General features: G+C 30.6%; 1 protein-coding gene across 1 annotated transcript in view; it reads right to left on the bottom strand.

Moving 5' to 3' along the window:
• The window catches only part of LOC119688551 (gamma-aminobutyric acid type B receptor subunit 1-like), a 190,691-nt gene that overhangs the window by 116,840 nt on the left and 47,840 nt on the right, over positions 1-26,011 (bottom strand). The gene's annotated exons all lie outside the window — the stretch shown is intronic.

Raw genomic sequence — 26,011 nt, forward strand, 5'->3', positions numbered from 1 at the left:
AACAAAAATTTAAAATTTCTGTAACGATTTGCCAGTTATTTCTGTTATATAATATTAATTCCAACTCATTGAATTATAGGCCAGTTACTCTTCAAAATAGTTGAGGCTGCGGCTGATTTAAAGCACTTTGAACTTTGTCTGTGAGCAATCCACTACTAGGATCGAACTAGTAGCAATAGGGTTTCACAATTGTAAATAATGGGGCTTCATTCTGAGAATTGAATTCAGATCAATAAACTTTGATGTAAGCTTTTCACCTAGCTAATACTAGTTGAATTGATAATTACCTGACTTTACAAGAGGCACCAACGCCAGAAGACGATTAATTACACTTTGTGTATCTGACAAGTTTTAAACGACAGCTGTAAAAGTTTCGACTTCATCAGATGTTTGGTTAACTTTTTGCATATAATTGAAATAGTGCACCTTGGTGATTATTTATAAAATGGAATAAATTGAATATCGTTTAGTAATAAAATTGCTCCATTTCAAAGAAATGAATAATGATGGAATCAAATTGGAAATGAAAACATTGGAGAGCTGATTTTAAGCGTGGCCGTACGTTTTTAAGAAAAAGCGTCCGGAAAGTTTAAAAAAGGTCACAACAGAAAAAAAACATTGCAAAAATCCACGATATCGACTTTGTCATTCAAAACATTGTTTGAAAATGTTTATACATAATCTAGCTAACTGTGAGCGAGCAGAGTCGAGTAGTGACAATTGATGAAACATGGATCCATTACTTTACACCCAAGGGAAAATAATAAGCCAGAGAATGGTTAGTGCGCGGGGTAGTACTCCCAAACGGCGCGAACTCAATAATTGACTGGAAAAATTTTGGCTCACGTATTTTGGGATTCAACAGGAATAATTTTCATATAATATTTGGAAACAGAATAAACAATAACATCAGACTATATATTATTTTATATTATTGGATCAATTAAATAAGAAAATCAGGAAAAAACGATAAGATTTATCGAAGAAAACAAAAAAATTTTATTTTTGCAGGATAACGTAAAACCCTATTGCAAAATTAAGTGAATTACGGTACGTATTGCTTCCTCATTCAACATATTCTCTAGATTTGGCTCAAAATAATTATTAACTGTTTTTAAACTCGAAACGATGGGTCTAGGAAAAGAGATTTGCATCAAAAGATGAAGTGGAATGAGAAACTGAGATAATTTTGAAGGACTTGTTAAATTGTATTATGTAAAATATATCCAAACGTTGAAAGATGGTTGGACTCGAAGTGTCGAGCTAAAAGATGACCATATTGCATAAATAAAATTTTCCGAAAAAATACGTTTTTATTACTTGGGCCGGGTATTTATCAATTCACCTAGTACTATTAAAATAATTAAAAATAAGTCTATTGAATTTGCTTATTTAGTAAAAAGCTTGAATTGAGCTTAAAATGAAAAGTTATTAAAAATTTCAGTTTGTAGAAATGCTATAGCTAGTCCTTAAGATATCATCCTTGTAGCAGCTTTCAACATATAATAGTTTAAACATTTTACAATATAGACAATAGAACAAAGTGTATGACGCTTAGATATAAATTTCATTAATATTAATTTATGTTAGATCCTTATCCTGATGATGACTCTAAAGGAGAGTCGAAATATAAAATGTATTAAAAAATATTAAACAAAATTTGTATTTTAATTTTAACAAGGAGTGACCCATAGCCGGATAAAAAATATATAAAAACCGTTATTAGAAACTTTACTTGAAACAAAATGAATAAAAGAACATGCGTTATTAAATATTGTTGATTGAATGTTTATAAATATTTCTTAAGGACTGAAGGGATTTAATGCTGGGTACGTCCGTATGCACTAAAATTGCTTTGAAAAGCCCTAACAAGGCTAGCACATTTGTTTTCAGTTGCTTTTGTTTATTTTAATCAATTATTTGCCATTACTGGTTTAGCACATTGCAATTATGCCTTATTAAAATCCTTAAAACAAGTAGCAAACTAACCTAATTATAGACTAGGACGTCCTTTGTTCAGTTTACATAAAGCTATTCCATATTTTGTTTGTTCTTTATGGGATTACTAACTTATTTACATGACTAAATTTCGAAAGTTGATTTGAGTTTTCATATTTTACATGGAGAATGTATTATCCTATTATCTGCTAATTAAATAAGGTTGTTGCAATCTTGGAAACATTCGCAAAGGAATTGTCCTGTTCTTCACGTTTTGTTGTGATATGATTTGATTATTTGGTTTTAATATGAATCGAAATTTGCTCGTACGTAATTCAAAACTTTGATTTATTTATTATTAACAGGTATTTGTAGTTCTAATTACTTTGTTTCTGAAGGCATGATTTGTAAAGTATGTTTTTTTAGCAGATAACTTTTGTTTATTTTAATGAATTATTTACCATTACTGGTTTTGCACATTGGACTTATGTCTTATTAAAATATTTAAAACAAATAGCACACTAAACAAAAAGTGTGTAAATTACCGAAAATCTGTTTACATATTTATTAGTTAAATCATCACATATGGACAGACAGGTGAAAATTATGGGAATATGTTCCCCAAATCAGTGCTCAGCAAAATGTGCAAATGAACGCATTGTCACTTTAAGGAATACAATCAATCAACTGTGTCGGCTATATGGAAAATGATTAATCTGAAATTACATTAATTCATCGATTAGAAATCTTTCAGAAATCATTCAAAAATAATTATACAGAAAAATCTCGACTTAAATATTCACAAGTATGATTGAAAGTCAAATTAATTTTGTACAGCAAAATTTGGTTAAACGATAAAGCCCAGGTTCCTCTAAGCGACTTCATCAATAAACAAAACCACTGCATTTAATGGAGGAAAAACTCACTAGCAAACCATTAGCTACTTATACATCCGGAAAAGTGCAATGTTCAATACGGCTTGAGTCCTGATATCATCAACTGGACATATACCTTCAAAAAATAAGTAGATTATTATTATATTATTATTAAAATTATTGATGCGAAATCGCCCAACAACGGATACTGCGGTCAGAAGAGTGCTATTGTGCCAATTGCACTACTGATTACACAAAGCACTTTAAAGCTTTGTGAACAAAGTCCAAAAGAAAAGAGCTCTTAATCTGTTCTGGTGACAGAAATTCCATATCAAATAAGTTTTATCTGTGCGTTATTAAAGGTGGACAGCCACAAAGAATATGCATAGTAGTTTTTTCATCTTCGAAACATAGTTTGCATTCCGATTTAGCAGATAATCACAGTATATGAAGGTGATATGATGGACCATAATGTCCATTAAGACCATAAAGTAAATCATATGATCTGATGCTGCTGAAATATCTGCATAAAGTGTAGAAAATGTTGTTAGGTGGTCTCATCATTGCTATATGCTATATGGATATCATTTTTTTTATTAAAACTGACCTAAACTTATTTTTCGAATTAAAAAATATGGACTCATGTTATTTATATGTATGTGTTTTATTTAGTTTTAAAATATTATACCTTTTATATACTTTAAGCACCTTGTATATATGTATACTATGTATACTATATGTATATCTGTATGTACGTCTTTGAGTAATTTCAAATATATTACTTGCCATAAGTACTAACTCCACAAAGGATTTCAATATGTATTAAGAATCATTTAGCATATGCACATATTTCAGGTAAAGTTATTATTAAAAGTAAATGAATGTGGATATATTCTTGCTTTCATAACATGACAGCTACTATCAACCACAATAAAATATGGTGTAGTAATTATAACTATTTTACCACATATATATTAATAAGGAAAAATCTTTCGAAAGATTTTTAAGTTTAAATATAAAGTTTTTAGAAAAAAGTATTTATAATGCGACCCATATCAATCGGGCTAACCACTCCCTATATTCATTTGACTTAGCCATTATCTTTTCAAGCAAAAGTATTTGGTAATAAGTCAAAAATATTATTTTATAGACGACGACGAAACAATTAAGGCCGACAAATATCCTGTAAAATATCCCAAACGATTATTTAAAACCATGTTTTCAAACCAGAAAGTTTTTTGCTACAGTTCTGATTTTGGTCCACTAAAAAACTGTATTGGTTCAGATTTAGTTTTTTTTCCGACAAAACAAAGAGTTTTTCCTATTTCAGATAAAATTTCGACTAAAGGTTCATTAAGTAATGAACTATATTGATTCGGATTTAATTTTCGTTTCTAAATAAGTAAAGAATCTTTTTCAATTATGGTAGAGTTTTTGATTGAATGTACAATTTTAACTGTTATATATATAAAATATATATTTTATTTATTATAAAAAACAAATACATTTTATTTACATGATTAAAATATTTTTATTATTTTTGTTAAATATTAACTAATTTCCAAAATCCGCCCATTGTAATTATATTGAATTATATTCACTTATTTTTCATTATCATTTTCTAATTTTCTTAAATTTTATTCAAAAGCGTGTGATTTAGTTCCTATTTATTTTTTTTTTAAATTATTTAATTAATATGTAAATATCTACAAGAAAAAAAAAACAAAACTACAACTAAAACTAGTCCAGGTAAATAAATAAATACCGATCCGTAGAACGTTGAATCCTTTAAAAATTGAGAATTCTGGCTTAGATGAAACTAGTCTGCTATGTGTTAAGTCTATCTGCTCTTATCTCTCTCTCTCCCTGATCAATGAAATGAAGTTTCCACATTGCTGTGGAAATCTTCTTTAATTAACCCTTAGATTTGATTTTGGTGGGTTTAAATCTGACATTCTGGCTTTCGATGCTTTCCACCTACTACAAAAGCGAAAAAAAACATTGACCCTAAATTAAACGATATATATTCTGCGGATCGAAAGAAGTGGGTTTCCCAGTTGTTGTTTCAATTCTATTTCGAAATCTAATCTAAAACATTCTTTCGGATTTTGTTATTTTTATATTTGAAAAGTTCTACTTTTTTTGAAACTCTTTCTCTATATCTAAATATATAGTATCATAATCTATATATGTTATACGGAGTAGTATCACCAACCTATGGTTAGGGTGGAAATTGCTTAAACTAGCCGTCTCAAAAAAACGAGTAAATTCACTTTAAGAACTGACTTCAAACACAACTAGTGGAAGAGTATACAAAAACAACTAGAAAGTGAAGTCCACCTATATTCAATGTAAAAACTGATTGTGTAAACAAACTGAAATAATATAAACAATATAAGAACTGATGTAAGTAACTATTTGGTTAGGTTATTGGGTTAAAAAGTAAACTTTTTCAGTTAAAATATCTTTCGGTTAGTATACATAATACAACATCAAAAATTTACTTTTCATTTATCATAATTTAGCAGATTAATTATACGCAATTTATATCAGACAAGATTAAAAAATGTTTGCAGGTTGACTAACGTTTTTATTTGAATGTAAAAAAAAATATTTATATATAAAAAATATATATACACATATAAAGAAAAACACTAAATTGGAAAAAAAATCTGTTTAAAAAATTTCTTAACGTTGGCATGAAATTGCAATCAAAGTTGGGAAAGTGGATGGGAAAGGAAATATAGCTTAAAGTCAGATTTTCGGCATTAATTAAACTTTCACACAATTTTAACCCTTTTCATATACATTTAACGGTCACAGAAGCATTTTTTTTTGTTTCATTTTAAGCTGACACAGTAAAAATTTACAGATTTACCCATTTTACCATTTACCCATTCTCTGTCAGCTCCGGTCTTTTTTCGGTTTAATTTGTCACTCAAATTTGTTTTTGGGCGCGTACACCTTTTCACCATTAAGTAAGAGATGAAGAAAAAAAATTTTTTGCACATAAAATAAATTAAAATAAAATTTGTATTAAAAGCGGACATATTTTCAGGCGCATCAACAAATTAATTTAAGCTATCTCAGATAACGTAATACACGACCGAGTAGTGATGGACACTGCCACACGGTTTTGGCACGGTAATGACCAGTATAATGTCCTTTTTGTAAATATTATTGTAAATTTAATTACATAAATTATAACATAAGCTGGGTCAAAATTTGGTACCCGGCAGTGCTATTGGCAGATTGTGTGCAAAATGGAGGGCAATGCAATCGATATGTTGTGCTAGGTTATAACCGAAATCAGAAACAGAACATTTTGACTGCTTTTGGAGGCGTGCGTCCAATTGAGAAAAGTAAACGACTTAAACTGAATAAATGTTTGTAGATATTTTAAATCTTTATTAAGTAAGTACTTTTGGAATAAAAAAATACCTTAAAAATATTATGTATATAATTTTCCAAAAAAGTTAAAGACATTTGCAGCACAGCAGATTTAAATAAACTTTTTAAAATACCTGGTTGACGGAATGTATAATCACACTGTTAAGAATTTTGATTAAAATAGTCATATATATCTATAAAATGTGTGAAGTTAAGCGATACATTCAATAAAATATATTTTGAAATAAGTTAGTAAAAGTTCCAAATGCAGAACCTCTAACTTGATACATAGAAGCAAATCAGAGATATCTAGGTTAATATCTATCTTTCAGGGTACCCTACAAAAGAACACTCACCGTTGACGTTGCATTCCCCTAACAGTTATTTAATACATCTCTTTTATAGAGCCATTTATAAATGGATGATATTTATTATCTTATTTTTAATCAAAAACCCAGCTCAAAAACTCTTTATTAAAGCGGGAACATGTACATGTATATGAACAATCTGAACATACCTAAAAAAGTTACAAACCAGGGTTTTTCTATATAAAATGACAAACATATTTTTCAAGGAACAACTCGCATGAATATTTCTAGTACTGCATCATTTCGTATCAATTTCTATATTACTGCTCAAGTAGAACCTTCGGAAGAAATAAGGTCCATCTAACACGCAGCCCATCTTCATATACCCGATTGAAAAGTACGATTCCACATTGAATAAAAGTCAACGGTCATTCTGCCTGCATAACTGTGGGTTTTAACCACTGCCACCACAATACTCTTATCCAGGGGGAGCCAAAATTGGTCTGGACAATAGGAGATATGGGCCTTGACGCCCGTTGTATCAGATTTACACATTCGCTCTAGTACTACTAGAAAAACTTACTTATTATAATTTACATTCTTAACAGTATCAAGAGGTGTGTACTTGCTTTTAGAGTCCTCTTCCGACAGATATGCCTTATTTCAGATAGGCACATATCACTCAATTGATTCTGAATTGATTTTGCCAACACAGTGCACCGTATTACAAGTCGTTGGATAGCACGGCTAAATTGCATGAATTACACTTTGAATTCCTTCCGCACCAATCGCATTCGTCAAATTTGGCATCCAATGATTACTACCTGTTCACAGAGCTCAAAAAAATATTTCGCGGAAAGAGATTTGGTTCAAATAAATATGTCATCGCCGAAACTGCAGCATATTTTAAGGCTAAAGGTATCAGAAAATGTACGTTCTAAATGAACGTATGAATTGAAACAAAAGAATAAAATATTTTTCATTCTACAATGGAGGTATAGGTCCAAAATCTTTCATGGAAACTTGTCGAGCATGCTTAATACCATGGAGTTCTTAACACACGCATCTGTATATTGCGCCGATAAATGTCCCATTGAAACTCCGAGGAATTCCGCCGGTACCAGTTGAAGTTATTGTATATGAGAAAAACTTCCCCCTTGGTGAGGAACAAGGAACGGTTGGAAAATGCAACTTCACATCAAATGATTGCAAACGAATACAATCATTTTTCCCGCGTATATTTGCGTGCAAAACACAACTCAGTATGCAACCTCAGTAGTCAGGACAGCCGAAGCTGCGGACCCTGACCTCCGTGGTACAAGAATTACTCCTCCGGTCGGGTGGTGTAAATCTTCACTTATTGTCAATGATACACCAAACAGCACGGGATGGTGTCCACATCGGACAGACAACAAGTAAACACGGTCAGACAAACACATGGGCAAGGAAAAACAATGATTGGACGGACAACAAGCCCACAACAGATGAGCTACAGAACTGTATTCAGCCACTTCATACACACAACGCACTCATAAGTGCATACGTACACCTACTCACACATGTTGTTCTGTGAGTTGACCTAGGAAGACACGACGACGGTTAAATACTGCATGTGTCTACAAGAGAGATAATGAAGTGTTAGAAAAGCGCGGGAATGATTAAATTACTGCTAAAGAAAACTACGCTGATGAGTTAAGTCGAATTTTGCCAAAACGCTGTTGTTTCATAAGACATCCATCGAACTTATCAGCCGATGTGTTATGTAGTTTATGTGACACCCTTAAAACCTTACCAATATTAGAAATACATATAAAATTATTTAAGCACTGAAATCATTCAAATTCTTGCTATGACTTTAAGACTCCAAGTCCCTAATATAGATTTTTGCATGTCGTTGAACTAAGAATTAATTTTATGAATTAAATTAATGTCACCGACAATTTTCTGTACATTTTGTGTTTTTTCATTGTGTTTCTGTTGTTGTTGTGTTTCAGTGTATTTTTATGTAAATTTCAATGCACTCACCAGTTGCCTGTACTTGACACAACTGTCATAAAAATTATGGCTTACCTAAAAAGAAAAAAGAAAAGAAAATTGTTAAGAAAATCAGTTATTTAAATTTTGTCACCAAAATAATGGCAGTTCTATCGGCCAAGCGCCCGAAGCTGCCCAAAGACTCAAGTGTTTATTTGACAGCAGCGAATAGCGAATAGCGAGAAGAGAGAAGCGGGTAGCGAGTAGCGAGCAGACTTCGTAGCCAATAATTCAATTGTTATTATGCTTATCAGAAGCGTCAGAATCGTTAACTGCTACACAATAAAAATAAAAAAAAAATTAAAAAAAAATAAAAAAAAAAAATTTATTCACATTAAAAGCACACAAAAGTGAAATGTGCATTCGAATGGAAAGGCAGGCAAATTACTAGTGACTTTATTGCGAGCAGAGGAATAGACGAGTAATTGCATTTACATGGCACTAAAGCGAGTACTCAACGAGAAAATTGTTAAACAGCATATTACGAGTACTGGCACGAGTACATATGAGTGTATTGGAATTATGTGTGAAACCAATTGCTTGACTGTAAATAGATATGTATATGTATATTAGTTCGTACAAGTATATGGTAGAAGAACCTCTCCATGATATACGAGCTCTGCAATCTGGTTGTTTGGTTGTCAACAAATGTGATAAATTATGCGGCACGAGAATCACTCTTAACCCAAACAATGCACTTAAAATTATAATTTATAAGATTCAATACCAACGATTGAATGTCTTTCTCTTCGGTTGAATGTCTGCGAAAGGTGCGGCTATGTGTTTAAAACTGAAGACGGTGCGGTGATACTCGTACAAAAATTGATAAATGTCTTTTATATTGAAGAAGAAAAAAAAACGTTTTTAGTAATTAATCAAAAAGCTACAGAGATACACATAGTGAATTGGTTGACTGTAATTGAAGTAATAGGCACGTCTAAAAAACGTGCACAACTCAGATTTGTTATAAATGAGATCCACAAACTCAAACCGTTTGCTAAGCAGTGTTGAAACAATCTGATGGATTTAATAAATTGTTAACAAGTGCTTAAATACATTAAATAATTAAAACAAATACAAATCTCTGTGACGAAATGTGCATTAATTGTTGAAATGTTTACATTCATATTTAGTAAATCGTATAAATTCCCTTTGGATTATGTTATTTTTCACCGTAGTTCTCGTGGTTATTGAACTTTATGAATGTGATCATAAATATTTGTAATCAGAATAATTATATATATTCCATATAGGTCATATACGTCTAGTTGGTTAGGTAAGATTATACCAGGAACGCTTATTATGTTCCCATATAAGAAGGTCAGAGTTTTAAAATTCTAAAAACCTCTTTTAAGCCATATGCTGGAGTTGGTCTAGATCCTCACCCCATTCCCCTTTATAACCGCGGCTTTCGTGGCCCTAGTCACAATGTTTATCGCTAGTCTCACCCGCGCATATGCGCTTTAACCCCACCTCCTTCACCAGCACCCTATCGCCTCTGATTTCTGGCTTAGATGAACTTAGCTCGATAGGAATTTGTCTATCTCACTCCCATGATTGCTGGAATGAAGTTTTCTCAATGCTGTAGATATGTTCTCCATTCATACCTAAGAGGTGATTTTAGTGGATTCAAGTTTCACACTGTGGCTTTCGATGCTTTCCACCTCAATAAATCCTCAAGATCCTCAAGAAAGGAAGCAACGAAAAACCAAGTAAATAGAACCATTTTGTCTTTATCGTTTATCGATAAACTTAATAGAAAGCTGAAGGGTCGAGAAGAAACATACCAAGGTTTACATATATTTATAATAACAACAGGTTTACGATGAGGAATATTTTATATGAAGTATTAATTTTTGTTTCTTATGCGGTATAATATAGTAAGTATATCTTGCGTTTCATTTGTATCGCTCTATGGCTACTCTACAAGCTTATAGTTCAGATGCGTGTTCTTATAAGCTACATATATAGTAACATATATGATACATATTAAAGTTGTAATAATTGAGTGAAACAGTTATCGGAATCCCATGAAGAATGCACAATAATGTGGCTGAATTGAATGGCAAACAATTTCAAACTATTATAATATTCGAATTGATAGTAAAACTGTGTCCATATTTTACTCAATAGCTAAGTACGCAGAATAACATGACCCAATTGAACTGCAACGCACATCAAGTTAATATAACTTTTGATTTGATACTAAAACTGCACCTACATTTTACTTGATAGCTTAGAATTGCTACGGACTTCGAGTTATTACAATTTACGAATTCATGCAACTAAATTTTCCTCAATCGTAACTAAGTACGTTTACGTATAGTAATATGACCCAATTGAACTGCAACCGATTTCCAACCTCTGTTCCCTGCGAACTCGTAAAAACAGTGCAATAATAGGTTTACGAGTGCATAAAAGCATATGCGTATAAGTGCAGGTGATTTGAAAGAAAATATTATTTTTGACGAAATTAAAATTTCAATATTGTGAAAGAATATTTTTATTTCGTACAGTGACAGCTGGTTTTGTTTTTACAAGCAATTAAAAACTGTTCCGTTTCATTTCTTCTCAAAAAATTTAATACATAATAAAATTCAAGCAATAAAGTAGTAAATAGCGCTATATGTGAATGAAAATTAAATTTCAATATAATCAATTTTTCCTGCCTTAAACCACAGCAAAGAACAGCTTTTCGATTTAGTTGACTTCATATGAAATCTGAAATAATAAAGCCAAAACATAAAGTTATGTTCAAAAGATTCATACCGATTGCTATCTTGACATGATATTATGATATTGTTATTAGATCAATTTATTTCATCCAGCTAGTCTTTTTAGAGATATTTCTTAATCTCATTTCTTTACTATTATTCTATCGCAAATAATTTTGCTCAAGGATTTACAAGATACCCGTATTAAATAATAGTTATATTTTCATCTAATAGACCTTATAAATAACTTAGAGCACATCTTTAAGCCCTGTTGCGTCAATAAAAAGTAGTATAGAGCTTACTTTACAGAGTTTCATTGCTTCTTCCATAAGGATATAAATTCTCAGGAGTCTGTTCCATATATGCATTAGCGTCGGTTATTCTAACAGTACACATATGGCTGTCTCTTCATTTTTTCGCAGAATCTACAATTTTCATCCATATAAATGCTTGGTCTCGTAAGGTGGTGTTTTAGTTTACAGTGTACTGTTTTTTGATAAGTTCAAACAATCCTGGTATCCTCTGTTGTCATAGCTGCGAATAAGTGATTTGGATTGTGGTAATCATGGTAGATAATCTCAGTATTCCTTTTTGTTCTAGTTCTCCTGCATTTTTATGAAAGAGGGAAGGGTACTGTATTCTAATCCACACAGAAAGGCCCCATTAGCTACGTGGCTGCTCTTTTATAGTTAATTTGCGCATTCATTTTTGCGTGCACTAGTATAACCCGGTACCTAGAGACTCGACACTTGATTTAATTCCTCGAGCAGGTTTAGCTTTTCACGGAATTCTTGCGCCAGTCGTAAAATCACCTGATGTGAGTTTAGTGCCTTAATAGCCGCTTGGTTGTTTGTCAGTATTGCGATAATTTTTCACTAGTTCAATATTGAAAAGTACGCACTTGAATATCGCATAAATTTCTGCATGAAAGATGCTTATATGTTACAGATAGATCTGAATCAATTAGGAAAAAATATTAAAAAATTGTTAACATTTTTCCGAGACACGGATCTTTATTTATTAGACAATCTTAAAAGGTGACGTTTTGATTGTAAAAGAATGGCTCATATACTATTAACTGATGACCTATATTGGTATATCGAAACATTATGTTCTTCTTGGGTAGTAATAAAAATTAAACTTGTATCAAATTAGCAAATGGAATGTAACGTGATAATCTCATGACAATCTTTTTTCCTTTCTCTATATTAATCTTTATACCTAATCTGATTTTCACTTCATCTAACTACTATGCTTTATTAATTATGTCACATTAGTAATAAATAACATTCACAACAAAAATCCTGAAAACGTCCTTTTAAAATGCTTTGTTAAGAAATTTTTCACAAAAACACTGTTGCATATTTTGTGTTTGGCGATAAATCGTGTTAATTTCACTTTTGAATTTCTTTAATTAAATTAATATTAACTGAAATATTCGCATAGCACCACATCGTTTATGTCCATCTGTTCAAAAAGAAGAAGATTTTTCTGCAAAGGAGCTGAACAGAAAAATATGCTTTATGTCAGGGCACATAGGTATTCGCGCATACCCGCTGAATTACCTCATTAGGATTAAGTGCTGGTGATAAATAAAATCATCAACCAAATCGTAAGCCTCTCAAATATTTTAGGTAACTTTTTTTCCGTAAATGAGTATGTGTGTTGCGTTGAAAAAGTGGAGTCCTTAAGCTTTTTGCCTGTATACCACCTACCATGAAAGGAAGTTGTGCTTTGTGTGTATGAACATTAAATGAGTGCCATATCTCCATCATTTTAAGTCGTATAACGATTTTCTTGTTAATGGGATTCAGTTTTCCACAACACCAAAGCACACAATCGGCGATTATTTCTTTCATATCACCCAGCAAACAGAATGCGAATCGATTTTTTGAATTTTCGTATATCGAACATGCATTCATTTATACATTTACTTAAGCACTTTTTATAAATGAACTTAAAATAATTTTTGTATCTATACAAGATATTCATATTTTTCTTCTTACACCATTTGAGCAATGCATTTCTATCATTTCAAATGTCTTATCCAAAGAGACACATTTGGGATCACCTCGAATTCAAATTTTTGAGTAGCCTGATAAAACGAATGAACCTGACTGTAGTCATCCATATTAATGATGATAATCATTTTCAACCGAATGAGTATTATTGTTAATGGGGCCTATGATGCTTGCAAATAGTTAATTTAATTTCATTGAATAGATAAATCCATTGAACTGAAGAATGGTATCAATATACCACAAGCAAAATATATTCTAGTTAGTGCTGCATATCCAGAAAGTTTGCGATGCAGTTAGTACAATTCTTACTAACAACATCAACATTGTACCGAAATATGTCAATATTTATATATTATATTTTATAATCACATAAATAGTTTAAAATTACTCAATCTCTTTGACAAGACTTGATTTCTACAGAGCTGTCCTTTTAAGGATTGTAAACAAACTGTATCGCTTCTCAAAATAATATCAAATTAACGAGCCAAGCAGTAGAACGTAAACAAATACATATGTATTAAAATCACAAATTGATTTATAAAAGTATTACTTATTTATATGTATCTCAATATATGAAGTTATGAGGAATTGCAGTACATTTGAGGGTTTCTAATACTACATAGCACAATATTGCTCATTCTTTTCTTAGCGGAATGGTTGCTTGATTGATTGAATGCAGTAGTAGATCAACAGATATATTTCCACTTTCCACAAGTTCGATTTTTGGCAGAAATTTCTACAAATATCTGTTATATCATATTCGATTCATATAGCTTAATACTTATAAACATCACATATACTTGAGTGATTATTTATCTGATAAGGATTTCGATCATATAATTAATATGAGGAATGAGTCACTGTGTAGTATCAGATGTACTACCGCACAGTATTTTTTTTTTTTAAAGCAGTGGTCTTTTGACAGATATTGCCCTTTACCCTCAATTATTTATGGACATATCCACTTAAAGAAATCATCACTGTTAAAAATTCGAGATCCAAACGTTATTGACCGAGCATCCAATCAACATGTTTTCAATACATTGCATGATCCACACAGTAAGGTAAAGTAATGCAGAAAATCTTAAAATGTTGCAATAGGAATCTTATAAATGAAGATTCAATCTCATATCACAGTTTTTTTTAAGCTTCTAAGCCATCAGTATAACTAATATTAAAGTGATTACTTTGCCGAGCACTCTTATTATTCTACTAAATGTCTGCATATTTAATTATTCTGATCTCTAATTAAATCGTTTAGTTTATTATTTCTAAATCTTGCAAATAGTTAAAATATGTAGAGGCAGTCTATCTAACTAGCTGTGCTTTTCTATTGTTTACAATATCTCGCTGACTGAAAACTCGAAATCAGAAATCAGATAAGACACTTTGGTATGAGTCGACATCTTGTCAAAAGCAATAGCCAAAAACTGTCCTTGATATAATTTAGACTGAAGCTATAGATTGTAAACCAACTTGAGTAACTAATACAAATGTTGTCTTATTAACTTCAAATAAAGGTTTAGCTTCTACAAAACAATAACTTCTATCTGAAGGATGTTACAGTTATTAGAAAAATCCACAATATAAATATTCAGATATTCACAATTTTTTTGGTACCAATGAACAATATTGTAATAAGTGTCTATGTTGTTATGGAAAGCAAATATTCCATTTCCATTCTTTATATTACAAAATCACAGCTTTAGTCAATTTGATCTTAAAATCATCCCACCAAAAATTTGAAAGAAATGTACACTCTAAAATTTTTAAATGAAAGTTTGTTACAAAAACTTTGCACAATAAAATTAAAAAATCTAAAAGGTTCTATTGATAAGGAATGGTTTTATAGTTCATGGAACACTATAAAGCATCGGAGTATAGCATTAAATCTTAAAGATCTTAATTAAGATGCATAAGTGTATCCCAAGATAAAAAGTGGCGATTTTAAGAAATTCTACCTCACGATTCTGACATTGAAAACATTGCAACTAATATTTATATACAGGATTAAGCGATTGAAGTGTTACCTATTCAAGCCAATATACCTTTTTTGTGTCAAATTATTGTTTTTGATTCAAATAACAAAAATTTGTAAAAACAATTAAAATTTCAGAGTCCATTCACTCTAGATGGATGTGGATAAAGGCCACCTTTTACCTTAAGTATGGCCTTCAAACGGTTAAAAAATGAATTGCATGCGTCACGAATGTGATCTTCCTTTGAGTCTTACTATTTGTTGCTTTGGTGTAAGATCTTGTGCCTTTTGAAACTTGTGAGGCTATACCTTGAGCTCATTTTGGAATATGCCTCATCGGATGTTTTCAGCACTTTAATTGCTTAATCCGGTGTATATCAACTAGACATAAAATGGAATTAAAAAGGTCACTCATACGCACAGTGGTACTTTTTTAATTAAAAAAAAAAAATATTTTTGCTCTCAGAAAGATTTCACAGCAATGCGATAATATATTTTAATATAACATATATTTCATATTTATTATGAACAACTGACAATTTTGTGGTGATTACACCTCAAGTCCAAACTTTTTCAAAAATTTCAAAAACAGTTTTATTTAAAAAAATGTGTATATTATTACAATCCGTATTATTTATATATATCTTCTATTAAATTAATAATTTCACAGTAAAGGATGTAATATTTTGATAATAAATAAATTAATATAAAATTAAGTAAATATGATACTAAAATATACAGAATACTGTTAACTGCTTTTTAAATATTCATGCATTACAAATTAGACATTTTCATGACTAATCACAGAAGTCTGCATTTTTAATGATAAGTGATTCATAGTTTAGTATATGACTAAAAATGTTTCTTTAATTGAAAAAATTTCAGGTTGACATATATATGTTCTGGATATTATTAAATGGTTAAATGGTAAATGGAAAAAACTTTATTCAATAAAATTAAAATATTTTATTCTGGAAGTTTATTTTTCTTAGTCATTGAAATAGAATTATATATTGTTAATTCTTCAGGTTAGGTTAGGTTACTGGGGCCGTCCGAAGACTCACTTAGACCATGAGGTCCATTGTGATACCCTAAGAATTTGACAACTGTCCCTATAACCACTTGGTATTGGCTACAAAGCCATTGACACGAGCTATGGAAATAGAATCTAGCTCTCTTAATGAATAGAAAAAGTGCGACCCTAAGTAGGATAGTCTATGTCTTGCGTTGCGAAGGCAGGACACTGTAGCAGAAGGTGTGTTGGTGATTCCTCTTCATCATCCGCCATAATTCTTTAAGTTCAGTTAGTTTGCCTAATAGGTATCATATATCGTCTAAAAGATCTGCATATCATTTTTCATTGCAGCCCAAAAAAAATTTTACAAAAGACTATTATGGTCCATAAGTCAAGATTTGCAGAAAGCTAACAACTCAAGCGTAAGCATCAAAACTATGGATTTTTTTAAAAAATCTCTTGCTTCATATTTAGCTCTGAAAGGCAATTAATATTAACCATTTTTGTGAACGAAATAGTTGTTAATTAAATGATAAAGACATCAAAGTATTGCACATTCAGTCAAACACTCAATAATGAGATGATGTATATATATATATGTACATAGGTACATTCTGTAGAAAATGTGTTCGGAAATTATTGTTTAAAATGCGAGAATTTAACCAACTCCATTGTATAACTACACTATATTTGTTTCAGCTTTTTTTCCATTATACTTTTGAGTGCTCTGCGATGGCGCAAAGTATGGTTGTGTACAAATTTATTGAAATGAAAATTATCAACCAAGCACTGTATTTACTTAAAATTGTCTCATCTGTTGTCTGGCGTTATCTGTTCCTAAAAAATTAAAATTATAAGGACGTATTAAGTATATTGTGACTTGAAAACAATTCGCATAAGAAGTTGCCACCAGCTTAAGCAAAATATTTATAGAAATGGATCAAGCACTGTACATGATGCTGGTATAGTATTATAACATTCGATATAGCTCACTTTGAAGTTCACAAATTAGGGTTTGTTTTATTTATAATACTTGTAATACATAATATACATTGCTTGGTATATGTAATACATTTAAAGTGTCATTACAACTTATATCCTTCCTATATGTACAAATGCAGATGACAGTCCAATATGATTTAATTCATGAATCTATTGAACACTTGTGAAAAATTTAATAGAATTGTTAATATCATTAAACGTACAATAAATATATTATCAAATCATGCAGAACTTGCATACCCGCCATTCGTACTCTATAATACTCGTGTCGCCAAAGCCTAAATAAGTGCAACACACAAATTAAATGATACTTAGTCCATACTGAATTAATAAAGAAATAATTACCGAAATTGTTTGTTGGGTCAAAAATAACAAGGCATCAAGAGCAAACGCTTGTGCGATAATGTGCCCAGAACCAGCGAGCATTGTGCTTTCATATAGTTTTCAACAAGCGCCACCGAAAATGACATGTGATTAGACGCTGAGCATGATGGTGTAATAATTTTTATATGTATACGCCTTTTAAAATCATAGCCAGACTTAATGCTATTGCCAGCGTCAGTTTTAGCACTCATCGACAGGAAACGGAAGTTGTACGTGTCAGTCAGCGCATGAATAAGTGAAAACGTGTGTACTATTGCATGTATTGCATGTATATATACAAAATGTCTGTGTGCCAGAGTTGCCTTTCTTGGTATGTTATCTTTTGTCCTCGCATTGTTGTTGTTATTTTATTTGGTACAGTACTTTTTCACCACAACAACCTAACATAACCTAACTATTCCTGCTTGACCTTGTGCACTGTTAAGCTGCTGCTAGTCTTGTGGCTTTTAACTATTGTGCTGTTATATTTCTGCTGTAAGGATATTTTGTAATGATAATGTTGGTACTTTTTATTAGAAGCGCTTATTTGCAGGCTCTACTCTATTATTTCCACTTTTTCTTTTCATACTTTGCCATGGACTTCTTTCTCTTTGCATCTATCGTTCACAGCATTACTTTACATTAGGCCAATACATTGACTTTTGTATTTAATGTCTATGGCGGGGTATATCATGTTCGATATATAATATATTCTGCGGAAAATTGTTATTTATTGTTGAGGTTGGTTGCAGATAATCTTGGTTTAGTGAAATAGTTTGACAAGAAAATTATTGGCAATAATTTACTTTAGTATTTCCAAAAGCGATGACAGTTACAATAAAGTGACGCAAAGAATATGAAAAGCGGATTTTACTTAAAGTTAATAAAAGTAGATGAAAATACTAATTTCATATACATAAACAAAATAATTGTGAAATGTATTTATATGTCTTGTATTTTTGTTACTTTGTTTAAATTTTACTAATTTTATTTTGTTCTCTCATCTTTTAATTTCTATTTTCTTTTGTGTATACTTGCAAATATTTCTGCTACACTCAGAAAAATATGCTCTAAACATATAATAGTTAAATTGACCTATTCATTTTTATTCAGAAGATATGAAAAATAGTACGTAGTATACCATAGTTGAACCAATATGATGGGTCGAGAAAGCATATTTTAACCTGAGATTTAGTTAAAATCCGTTCAAATCAACCAAATTATTTTTCTGAGTGTAAACAGAAAATCCTCCGTCATACCAATGAAAACCAAAATATCAGCCTTTGATAACTAACTAACAACAGACAATGATAGCAACTCCCGGTGCAGTAATATTCTCCTTGTCCAGATCTAGGCCCAAAAGTCATAGAGAATATGATTAGAAGTTTTATTCCCCTCCTATACAATATCTTGATCATATGCGGAAGTTTCGCGTATACAGTGTTTAATATTATTTTTCAAAATTCTTTTGAAGTCATCGTATTTTAGCTTATTCTATATTAAATTATATATATCTATATCGATCTAATTAATATATCTATATCGGTGCAAGTAATTAAAAAAATTAAAAAATTTTTGGAAAATTATATTTTAACATAGGTATGATGTAATTTAGATTTGAAGAAATGATTTTGTATGACTTCGATTCTTATTTAAACTAAGAATAGCCAAATGGAACAGTTTTTCTTGATTTATTTCATTTTTTGATTTTACCAAATACAAATCATATTTTTTAACCATGTTTTTAATTGTAGAATAATTTTTACTTAACAAATAACCATTGTTTTTTATGATAATTAAAAAATGTGCCAATATTATAGAAATCCTATCAGTGCCTCGAGATGTAATTGACATTAGATTCTTACTTCATATCCTATCAGAGACACAAACAAATTGATTGCTCGATTAGGAAAGCAAATAAAATCATCTGAGGAAATGACGTAAAAAATGCTAATAATTCTTTTCCACATTTCTTTTTATTTAAAAGGTTAGTAGAAAAATGGATCATAGTAATCTGATGTTACTGTTTTTCCTTTTTCCAAATAGTCTATGAAAATTATTTCACTTAAATCCCAAAACATGGAAGCCAACTTTTCGACCAATTGTTGCGTTCTTAGTCGTTTGGGAGCACTACCCCTGGGTTCTATCCATTCCCTAGATAGTTTAAAATTTTCCAAATTAATTGACTTTGTTCTGGCATTGCCACCTGTTGTGAAGTCAGGTAATTATTAATGCACCTAGTATCACAGGATCAATTACACATTTTCAAAAAGTCTATTAGTCAGCATGAAGTCCATTTCTGTTAATGTTGAAATCAGAGCTAATAGCTTTAATGTCAAATGTAGATTTAGATCTTAAGAGCCTTCTAATATACTTCAAGTGTCTCCAAGCTTTTGATTGAAGCAAAGATTGTGATGGAAAAGCTCAGCATTACATTTTCAGATGGTATAAATCCATTAATATGAGTATAAATCCATTGATATTAACTTTTTAATAGCTAGACAAAAATACTTTCACGATTTTTAATAAAAAAATTTTATATGATATTTATATTTATATGATATATATATAATTTTTGATAAAACAAATAAAAGAATGTAATCAAAAGGTACACCATCCGCATTTCTAACAAAGAAACGAAAATTGTCAGTAGTCAGAATGAAGTTTATTTCTGCTAATATTATCGGAACAGTTAAATGGAGATTTGTATGTTAGAAGTAAGTAGACTTCACAATGTTTTCAAAATTTCAAGTAAAATAATTTTATTTATTATTTATTTTTTTAAATTTAATATTAAAATACTACAACTTAATATATCAATACTGATTGTTGTGCTTTCATTAGGTTTCAATTTAATACCAATCAAACTTGAACTAATTTGATGAAAAAATTTTATACAAATTCGATATTTAATACTTACAGGTATTTAACGTGAGGATGTGTGTTACTTTGAAAGGAGAATGCTAACCCCCGAAGCAATATTAAATTTCCAAATTGATTTATTAGTGCAAACAAGAAAGATTTGCGCTAAGAACCCCAAAAAGTTAAAAAGGAACACATCAAAATGGACGAAAATACGAAGGAAAACAAATCTAATTTTTAAGGAATATCGCATTTCAAACCAAATCCTTCGAAGTTTTGGTAGAAATTTGTCGGTTACCGCGTTGCGGCTATCGCTCATTGGAAACACACATAAATACTTTTTAAAGCGCAAATATACAAACGCATATAAATATTTTTATTTGGCAATACATTTGTGTATATTTTTGTGCAAATAGCACGAATATATGGGAAAATATTTATACAAATTTTGCATAAACCGAATAAAAAATTTTGTGTAAATATTATGTGATGAACAAATTTGATTTCGATATTTCTTTAACATGTAAATATTAAATTTACGAGTATTATGCAAATAACTAAAAATGAGCAAGGAAATGGAAAATCCCATAGGAAAATATTCCATTCATTATATTTCAGTACGATAATACCTCAAATTAGTATAACTGACAGGTAGAAGGAGTCTCATAGGTTGACTGAAAACATTTTAGTCTGACATATATAAAGCGTTTGTTTTGATAATAATAATTTCGAGTTTCAAAGCAGAAACATTTCTTAAATAATATAAAATAAAATGTTAATTTTTTCTTGCCGAGAGTGACGCATCGTTCTGATGAAAAGAAACTATTTAAAAGTTAGACGGATTCGAATAGCAAAGAAAAGACAAAGACAAAAATATATTTAATTTATTGAAATTTAACTGACCATACAACGCTGTTTCGAGTATTGCCAAGTACTCAGCATCAGTGGTCTCAGGAAATAATCGAATTTCTTTTTAATTAGTTTATAGTTCATATATAATTTGTTTGGATTGTAAGTGCCAGGCTAAGAACTCGTGCCTGTCAAATTAGATGTGATGACTAATCGTCTTTTTCCACAAGTAGCCAAGGCTGCAAAACTATCAATGCTCAAGTTCCAGGTTTTTTGTCACTTTTATTATTTAATTAGTGCCACTAACCAAAGCACTTGAGGTGCTTTAAATTATAACGAGCTTATAAACTACAACTTTATTTGGAAACACAAGTTCAAGGATTTGAAAGTTTACTTTTGAAGTTGCCTATTTTTGTTTCATTTTTTTTTAATTATAATACATGCTTTTGGTCCTACTTTCTTTGAATGATTATTGCTTAATGTATCTTATTAAATGATTTTTTAAACGTTGTTGCTCATGCAACATCGCAAATGTTTCTGTCTCTACGAGCAAGATCAGGATTTATATAGAGTGGCTTAAGAATAAGTGAATAATACTTATCTCAAGTGCCAAATTTCAAAAGTATTCAAGAATCCAATCAAAAACGTGGTGCTATTAGAACTTTTCCGTGATTAGTTGCGTTGATTCAACCAGATATTAACTAAATCTGAGGTTAAAATATTCTTTTTTCATCATGTGGGTTCAACCATACCACATGTTGGTTTTCATATCTTATTTACCACATGAGATGAAATTTTTTTTGACAAATCGATCGGATTAATTTAACTAGTATGTGGTTAGAGCATATTTTTCTGAGTGTATAATTTGATTTTCCTGTCAATAGAAAGTGATATATGTAGTTGGCTTAACCAACATGATGAATGTGATGTGATTGAATCAATATACTACGTCGATTATGAAAATTTTAAACTGAGATTTAGTTAAAATCTGGTTAAATCAACAAAATTTTTCTCTAAGTGTGGCTGAATGAATAGAATTATTTCAACCTTAGAATATTTCATTCATTATGAAGACAATGGAGACTTTTGGAATAGAGATATCGGCAATTAAAGCAAATATCACCAAATATTCTTTACAAATTTTACGAAAGACTGATAATGTATATATATATATATATTATATATATATATATATATGCTATTTTGTTTGACTACAAAATTACAGAATTGACCAATTTAAGACATTCTTGATATTGTTCAAAAAATTTCACTAAAATTAAATCTTCAATTACAGTTTCTACACAGTTAATAATTTTTAGGAAATTTTTAATTAATTTTTTTTTAATAATTTTATTTTGTTTTAAAAATATTTGACTCGTTTAATTTAAAAGTTTTCTTTAGTTTTGTCAATAAGCAACTCTTCAGATCAAAGATTTGTACATCTGATGTAAGGAATATTAAATTTTTTTACAGATAGAAATTTCTCCTTCTTTCGTATCTACCATTTTTTAATGCAATACATGAAAAGGAAAACTCTCTGTTCAAGATAAATTGAAGATTTTTAATGCACTTTCCTGTCAGTAGCATTTCGTTTGGCACACAGTTGACTTTTCACAAAAGAAATTGTTTGTTTGGTAACGCCAAAGGGTATTCCCCGAAAGTGATTTCCTTTATGTAAATTCGGTTCACAATTTCATCCATTAGATCAGCAGAAAGAATTTCAATGAATTGGGTATAAATATAAGAAAAGATGCGATTGCAAGTACATAAGTTGCATTGTATCGAACAAAAGAGAATGTTAAACTTGACTAACAGAAATTGGTGTAAAAGACGCCATAGATGTGTATCAATACTTTTGTGGCTTTAATATGAATTTCATATTGAAATTGGTGAAATAAAATAAAAAAATAACAAATTTAAAAATTTAGTTTTTTTATTTAAGCAAGTTTTGGGAATAGTGCTACAAATAGCACTATTTCTACAAAATAATTATCGTCTGTGAATTATATATTTTCCTCATATGTCGAGTTAATAAATTAAAATTACGACTTTAATAATGTTTTGTATATATATTATATCCGGCTATACGTCACTTTTTTGTTAAACTTGAAATTTTAGTGTATTCTATATTTCGACTCTCGTTGAGAGTTATCATCAGGATCAGGATCAAAAATTAATAAACATAAATTAATATTAACAAAATCTATATCCAAACGTTATGTGCTTGATTCTGTTGTATATATGACTCTCAAGGAAAGCTAAAATATATAGAAAATATTAAAAAATATTAAGGTTAGGTTAGGTTCAGAAGGCGCGTGCCGACAGTTGTTAGTACTTCCACTCAAAGGCATATATTGCCCATTGTGATGCACTAACAAATTTTTGAAAAAATATTAAACAAACGTTTAATTTTAACAAAAGAGTCACATATAGCCAGATATAAAATATATCAAAAACATTATTAAAATTCAAAATTTAAATATGACTTTAATTTTAAATGAATACAGAAATCATAACTTCATTATTTTTCAAATATTTAAAACTTACTGTGTCTTCAAATTTAAATTCTATCAAATGTGGAATATTGTGTTGCATTCTTAATGTGAAGTGTGTGAAGCCTGCATTTTTTGTCTTGTTGAATTCTACAGTCGCTTCTTTTAGCGGGCAGAAACGGAAAGAATATTTTCCATATCTCTTAGTTCAATTTCTGAACAAAATTTTTACTGTCTTTGACAAAAATTCGTATGATATTCACAAGCGCATTGTTTGAGATCAAGCGAACCAATACTTCAACCAAGCATATCCTATGACAAGGTTTCTATTTTAGTTAAAAAATTTGATAAGTTGAGCATTTATGATGGCTTAGAAGCATAATGAATACAACGGAAATCGCAGCCATTGACGTACGAAGCAGAATTAACAAGGTAAGATCTATATTTGCAAATCTCCGTAACATCTGGCGCTCAAGCGAACTATCTCCGAAGACGAAGATCAATGTATATAACGCATGTGTCAGATCAACTCTGCTGTATAACTCTGAAACATGGCTGGTGAGCACTGAAACTAGCCGCATGCTGCAGTCTTTTATCAACAAATGTCTCCAAAATATATTGAGAATTTGGTGGCCCCGTGTGGTGGACAATGAAATACTGCTGCAACTCACAAACCAAGAAAACAACAACGTGCAAATAAAACGACGAAAATACAACTGGCTCGGGCACACTTTAAGAAAACCCTACGAATAGGTCTGTCATGGTGCACTACAATGGAACCTTCAAGGCAATTGATGACCCGGCAGGCCTCGTACCAACTGGAGATGAACCATCCGGCATTAAACTAACAAACCTTTTAACGAATTAAGACATTTAGAATTACACAGAAATACCTGGCTTTATAATAAATACCACATGTTGGTTTTTATTTCTTCTTTACCACATGAGCTAAGATTTTTCTAACAAAATTTATCATATCAATTGCAAACTTGTATGTGATAAGAGTATAGTTATCTGAGTGTTCAATTAAAATTAGTGCTAAAAAATAAACTGCAAATCTCTGACGATATCCTTTATAATTCGTCTTCCGCTCGTGTTTGTTCCATTTGTTTTATAGCGTATCCTTGCAAATTACTCTTGTTCTATTCGCCTTCTCGATTCCTGTCAGAAATCATTATTGAATGATATCATATACAGCTAAAGAAAATTTCTTCGTGATCAAAATAAGATATAAAAGCTAAAGGGAACGTTTACATCCTGTTCCTATTTAACCGCTTACGCATATTTTAGTTTTGCCATAGAGAAAGACCACGATTGAAAGTAAAATTCAAAAGTCTGACACTATCTCATACAAAAACAAAAATGCGAACACATGCAACTAAATCTACTCGCAACTATTCAAATTCCCTCAGACTGCCTCGTATCCATTCGCATTCATTACTTTAACCCTCGAATTAAACAGCTAACACAATCTGCATATTATTAAAACTAGCGCTGACAGGAATAACTAAAGAAAAAAAAACAAAAATGTATCGGAACGGAGAGACTACAATCATTCACTTGTGTACGAAATAACAAAACGACACAAATTTCAAGCTTATCCATTTATGTAAATATCTAAATGGGTGGAACTGACTGGAACTGCTGTGTACGTTTGCGGTTTTGTTGGTGTTACGTGGTGCGTGTTCACTGATTTACGTCCGTTACGTTTCCTCTTCATTTTTCTTGAACGTTCAATGAACGCTTAACGATTTCCGTTTTGAGTATTGCAAAAGGATACCAAAAGGCATGTAACTACATATATGTGTATATATAGCATTCTCTATGCATTTGTATTAGTTAGTATATGAGAACATGTATGGATGTAAACATATTTACTATATATATTGTGTGTGTGTGTGTGTTTTACTCAAGGACGTAGCTAATATTTTTAAGAAATCTGTGCGATAAACGCAGATTGATTTGAAATTCATACAAGATTTGATTTCTCCTTTATTATTTGCATTTAACTTCTCCAATATGTAATTTTTATTCAACCATAAATGACAGCTAAGACCGCTACTCCTACTCCATTTCCTACTATTCAAACCATATATATTTTTGCTTGTACTTAACTTTATCAATATTGATCGAAAGTATATAGATATATATATATGTATAGAAAAAATAA

The sequence above is a fragment of the Teleopsis dalmanni genome, chromosome X (assembly GCF_002237135.1).
Source record: "Teleopsis dalmanni isolate 2A chromosome X, ASM223713v2, whole genome shotgun sequence".
Classification (NCBI taxonomy): domain Eukaryota; kingdom Metazoa; phylum Arthropoda; class Insecta; order Diptera; family Diopsidae; genus Teleopsis; species Teleopsis dalmanni.